We start from the raw sequence: 6,742 nt of genomic DNA on the forward strand, positions 1-6,742 counted from the left end.
GCTTTTATCCTTCTAAATGTGGGAAAAGCATGCAAGCATCCCTGTCATGGAATGTCACGGGAAAAGCAGACAAAGGCATGAATATTAAAGAGAAAAACAAATTGTCCAGCTCATGACATGACTTGTTCATGAATAGGTGGAAGAGTGGAAACTGGTGAAAGAGGAGGCCATGAAGAGAGAGAAGTGGAATGAAAGAGGACTCCAGGAATGCTCAAAACCAAGAAGGCAGTCTGAGCAACATGAAAAGCAATGTCTAAGAAAATTCTAAGGAATTGGCAAATGTGAACGTATTGGGTATCTCTCCAAAAAGTTGAATCAGGTAAAGAAGCTTCACTTAGGTGTCTCTTGAGCAAAGACTTCAAAACAGAGAATCACTAACCTTAAAGAGATATTCCACTAGAGAGCCAGATTCTACTAAAACAATAATAAACATTTGAGATTACAGCAGCAATTCTGTGAAAATTTCCCACCCCAAAATAGGAGGAATAGTTGCACCACTTCCTAGAGAAAGCTACAGCTCTTCTTTATGTTGCCACTCTTCAGTTCACAGCATTGACTTACAGACATGATTGAGCAAGATTTTATAAAGAGGCACCCACCTCTGAGCTTGTTCACCAGAGATGGTTTAGAGCAGGGAGGACTTAAAAAGTAGTCAGATTCTATGTAGTAAGTCTTTAGCACAAACCAGTGAATTTGATGACAATGAATACATGGCAAATCTGGGTTGTGTATTTCTATGAGTTGAGTTGAAGTGATCATCAAAGCTGCAAGAGATGGAGGAATGAATGAAACTAAAGTATGAAGAGTTATTAATGACCAAGTATTTGAGAATGTGTGGGGCACATAGATGTTTAAGTTCATTTGTTCAAAAGAAACAAAAATAAGAATAAAATAGAAATAAGCTATATATAGTGGTTTCTATTTGCAGGTTGTAGAAAGGTTGATGCTAGCAAATGAAAAAAACTAATAAGTATCTACTTGAGAAAGAGAATTTAAGAATATGAAGCATACAACACAGAAATATTTCAAGGAAAGGGAAAAGGTGTCTTGTTTTGCATTTTAGTATGAAATTATTTTTTCTTTTCTTTTTTTTTAAGAACAAGGGCAAAAACACTGTGCTTACAGGTCTTGGATGCAAGAAAGGATTTGAACTTGCTACAATGACTCTGGTATGAATCACAAGACAGAATCTCATTCTCAACTGATTTGTTATGCATTCACTCATTTATTCATTCACTCCACATATTTTTGTGTATTAATTTTATTGTATAAATGTTAGCAGTCTTAAGGCTATAGTCGAGATGAAAGCAAGCAAGTAATCATGAAGAAAGAAAGGCAGGAAAGAAGGATGGAATAAGGCAGGAAGGAAAGAAGGAGGAAGGAAATGACCTCTGCTTTCATGGTTCTTACATAGTAGTGGAAAGCCAATAAATGTACAGACCAAATGCTGAGATTATAAAGTTTGTGAGGTTAAAAAAAAATTGTGGGTAGGACAGGGATTAACACAGATCTTTCAATTCTGAAGAGTTATCTCTCTATTTCTAATGTTATTTTTAATTGTATACTTGTGACTACCTGTCTGGGTTTGTGCACATAAATGCCGGGACCACAAAAACCAGAAAAGAATGTCTAGATACAAACAGATCCCTGAAGCTTGCTCAGGGAGCCAGCAGCCAGCCAGGCAGAATAGCCTAATTGGTAAACTCAGGGTTCAGTGAGCAACTTGCTCTCAAGATATTGTTAGGGTCAGGGAAGAAGTCAACCTCTGGTTTCCACATGCTGATGGCCTTACACAGACCACGTGTGTGTGTGTGTGTGTGTGTGTGTGTGTGTGTGTATGCATGTGTTTTCATGCATGTGCATGCATGTGCATGTGTGCATACTCCCCACAGGCAAATATTTAGAAAAACTATACCAAGATGTACCCATATTGCTATCACCCAGTATCTGTCATGTATGACAGCATACACGCTATTTCTTTCCAATGAGGTAGACATCAATGCAGCAAAGATAAATTCCTCTCATTCATTTTCTTCTCTCATAATTACAGGAAACATCTAATCTAGGCTGCTTCTTAAAGTCATTTATATACACTTTGATGTGGTAAGTAGACATATATCAATAACTATAGTAGCTGCAAAAATGTGTGTAATCTCTCATCATTACATTTTAACAAATAACATATTTCATTCTTCTTATTTGTAATACTGTACTATAGTTTACATATGTGGGCATGCAATAATTTAAAGTGTTTTTCTTAGATTGAATGATCTATCCTTAGACATGCCCCTTGTGTATGTGCTGAAGTTACTCAGGGTAGACATTTAGAATTCAGATAATTGATTCAAAGACTGTAGCTTCATTATTCTTTTACTAACAACTGAAGAAAAATCATCTAAACTGATTTTGTACTTTGTCATTTTGTACTCTTACGTATCCAGCTATGCCTGAAACTGCACATTGCTCCTCTGCTGTGTCTTTTGCTCTGTTTTGATCTTAAGAATATGTGCTAATTTGATGTGTTCAATTTTATGTTCATCTTTACAGACCCAGACAAAAATAATTATACCTTTTTGTGGGGCCAGGGAACCAGGGAACAGGAGAGCAAGCCTGAAGCAAAAGTGGACTGGAGGCATGTCCAAACCCGGAAAAAGTCATCCTCTTATTCTGAGATTGACAGGAGTATGATCTGCACCATCCCCCTCTGGCCCTCAGCCTGTCCTGCCCTGTTCTCCACCTTTGCCACACTAAAAATGCCTTAAAGCTTGTAGTCAGATTAAACTTCCTTTCCTTATGAGGTCATGGCCAACAAACACCTTGAATTACTCCTTTTGCTAACAATGAGCCATTCCCACCACCGTGGTCCTGGCCATTGACATATCATCCTATTATTCCCTACTCATACCTCAAACATTTAAATAGCCTATATCCCCCACCCCACCCTGTCTCACTGAAGCTGCCTCCTGAGCATCTGTTCTTGTCAAGTTCACCATAGACTGAGGTCACTCAAACCCAGGCTATTCCCACCAAGTTCTCCTATTCAGGATGCACCAGTACTGATTGCTGAGTCCTATGTCTGAGTAACACCTTTCTATTATCATGAAATCCAACTGAATTATACATGGAAATCAGCTAAAAATTTAGATACTTCAATCATATGTACTACCATACTTTTAACTGGATATTTTCTTTATTTACATTTCAAATGTTATCCCTGTTCCTGATTCCCCCACAGCCCCAGAAACCCCCGACCTCATCTCCTCTGTCCCTGCTTCTATGAGGAATCCAAATGTTGTGTTCAATATAGTAATCGTTCTTGTTAATTTGAATGTTTTTTCAATAGCTCCCTCTTTTATGTATGTATACAGACACATGTACACATTTATGTCTTATATAATTCTGTGTGTGCCTAAAATCTTCGTTCAGCTTTTGAATCCAATTTATAATAATCTACTTATCTTGAATTATGATTGGTAAAATTATTTATATAAAAAAATATGCATGTGTTTAAAAAATGGGGTACAGAGTTAAACAAAGAATTCTCACCTGAAGAACTTCAGATGGTGGAGAAGCATCTTAAAAAATGCTCAACTACATTAGTCATTAGGGAAATGCAAATCAAAACAACCCTGAGATTTCACCTTACACCAGTCAGAATGGCTAAGATTAAAAATTCAGGAGACAGCAGGTGTTGGAGAGGGTGTGGAGAAAGAGGAACACTCCTCCACTGCTGGGGGGATTGCAAATTGGTACAACCACTCTGGAAATCAGTCTGCTGGTTCCTCCGAAAACTGGGCACCTCACTTCCAGAAGATCCTGCTATACCACTCCTGGGCATATACCCAGAGGATTCCCCACCATGTAACAAGGATACATGCTCTACTATGTTCATAGCAGCCCTATTTATAATTGCCAGATGCTGGAAAGAAGCCAGGTACCCCTCAACAGAAGAGTGGATACAAAAAATGTGGTATATCTACACAATGGAGTACTATTCAGCCATTAGAAACAATGAATTCATGAAATTCTTAGGCAAATGGATGGAGCTAGAGAACATCATGCTAAGTGAGGTAACCCAGACTCAAAAGGTGAATCATGGTGTGCACTCACTAATAAGTGGATATTAACCTAGAAAACTGGAATACCCAAAACACAATCCACACATCAAATGAGGGACAAGAAGAAAGGAGGAGTGGCCCCTTGTTCTGGAAAGACTCAGCAAAGCAGTATTTGGCAAAACCAGAATCGGGAATTGGGAAGGGGGTGGGTGGGAGGACAGGGGGAGAGAAGGGGGCTTACAGGACTTTTGGGGAGTGAGGGGCTAGAAAAGGGGAAATCATTTGAAATGTAAATAAAAATATATCGAATAAAAAAAAGAATACAAAAAAATGCATGTGCAATTAAGTTTTAAGAAATATCTGATGTAACTAGAAAGAGATACTTATATAAATCATTAGGAAAGCAACTTAGATCACTGCAAAAAAAAAATCACCAAATATGTATAAGCATTATCACAGACACATAATGCAATGATATTCTCCCAAAACTATTAGAGGTCTTCTAAATGTCTTCCAGCATCTTTTTTATTCAACACAATATTGCTTGTCATAACAAGGGAAAGAAAATTTTAAATTTATTTTTAAAAGTGTTATTATTTATTAATATCACATTATTAAGTTCTTTAAAATATTTTTGTGATAATGTTCATTATATGAAGTTAAAGTAGAACATAAAACAATCATATTATACTAAACTGCATTTTCATGTGTGAGAGTGTCTAAAGAATTTCAAAGCTTATCACATATTCATATTGATATAATAATTATTAATATTAATTTTGTATTTATAAGTAATTTTAGTAGACATATCACTTATACTATATTAAAATATATTTCATTAATTCCTCAAGAACTTCATATAATGTGACAGATATAGGGTTAAAAATAATTTAAAATGTCACTTGGACCAGTAATAAAGCCCACCTGAAGAACATTGTCTAGCAGTCACAAAGCCAATACCCAGAACAAACACTCTGAACTGACATTTGGTTTTACCTACCACCCAATAAATCTCTTGGAACAGAGATGCCTTACTCAATAATATTGCAGTGCTGATTTGCAAGTGAGAAGCCAGTAATGAACATGTCAATGAGATTACCATGACTACTGTGATGTTAAGCACACAGCATCATTGAACATATGACTTCCTTATAGGGTACTGTCACAGTCTCTCAACCTGCAATGCTCTGTAAACTTTTTGTTTTCAAGTGAAACACATAGACACTTATTGGTGCTAATTTAAACAGTTTTAAGAATACAAATAAAATACCCAGTAAACAAAGCATTAAGAAGTTCCAATCATCTTGTGGATATTTTTCACACAGGTATTTTCATATCTGAAGATTAACACAAATTTTTTTATTCGATATATTTTTTATTTACATTTCAAATGATTTCACCTTTTCTGGCTTCCCACTCGCTGAAAGTTCCCATAAGCCCTCTTTCTTTCCCCTGTTCTCCCATCCACCCCTTCCCACTTCCCTGTTCTGGTATTGCCCTATACTGCTGCACTGAGCCTTTCCATAACCAGGGTCCACTCCTCTGTTCTTCTTGGACATCATTTAATATGTGGATTATGGTTTGGGTATTCCAATTATCTAGGCTAATATCCACTTATTAGTGAGTGCATACCATGATTGATCTTTTGAGACTGGGTTACCTCACTTAGTATGATGTTCTCCAGCTCCATCCATTTGTCTATGAATTTCATGAATTCATTGTTTCTAATGGCTGAATATAGTACTCCATTGTGTATATATACCACATTTTTTATATCCATTCCTCCATTGAGGGACATCTGGGTTCTTTCCAGCTTCTGGCTATTATAAATAGGGCTGCTATGAACATAGTGGAGCACGTATCCTTATTGCATGCTGGGGAATCCTCTGGATATATGCCCAGGAGTGGTATAGCAGGATCCTCTGGAGTGATGTGCCCAGTTTTCTGAGGAACCACCAGACTGATTTCCAGAGTGGTTGTACCAATTTGCAACCCCACTAGCAGTGGAGGAGTGTTCCTCTTTCTCCACATCCTCGCCAACACCTGCTGTCTCCTGAGTTTTTAATTGACTTTGGATAATGGTCCCTAAACTTGGTAGAGTATAGATTCTAAGTCACTGGAAGTCACTTCCTGAGCTCCCTCAGTAGTCCTCTGCCCTCGCCTCCCCCATTAACACAAAGGCGGTTGTTTTTGTCAAAAAAAAAAAAAAAAACCTGACACAACATAATTCACTGTGTGCATATGAGAGAGAGACACAATTTTATAAAACATTTTATTAAATTATTTTTAAAAGATATTCATCAAATTAAGCAAAGTGGAAGATGGTATTCTAAGATTGTGGTATATTCTCTGCTCTGACTTTATTTTCAATCTTTCTATTTTATATTTTGCTATATTTATCTATTGTGTCACAGTTTTCTATAAGTTTTTCTTTGACTTCCAGCTTGATTTATCCTGATATACATTATTAAACTACCATGGTGGAAGGTGCTCGAAGTTATCTTCTAAATATACCTAGACATGGGTTTGGGTGACCCCAATTCTGTCAGATCAAAGACTGGGAGGAGAGATGCCTGCTTTCCCCTCTCTGTGCATTTTATATGAGCACCTATTTCTTTACTCTCAATCTCCTGGTATATTTCACTTTTGATACTGGCATTTGCACAGCCAATAACTGCCTTGGA

Source organism: Apodemus sylvaticus, chromosome 6 (genome assembly GCF_947179515.1).
Source record: "Apodemus sylvaticus chromosome 6, mApoSyl1.1, whole genome shotgun sequence".
NCBI classification, from domain to species: Eukaryota; Metazoa; Chordata; class Mammalia; order Rodentia; family Muridae; genus Apodemus; species Apodemus sylvaticus.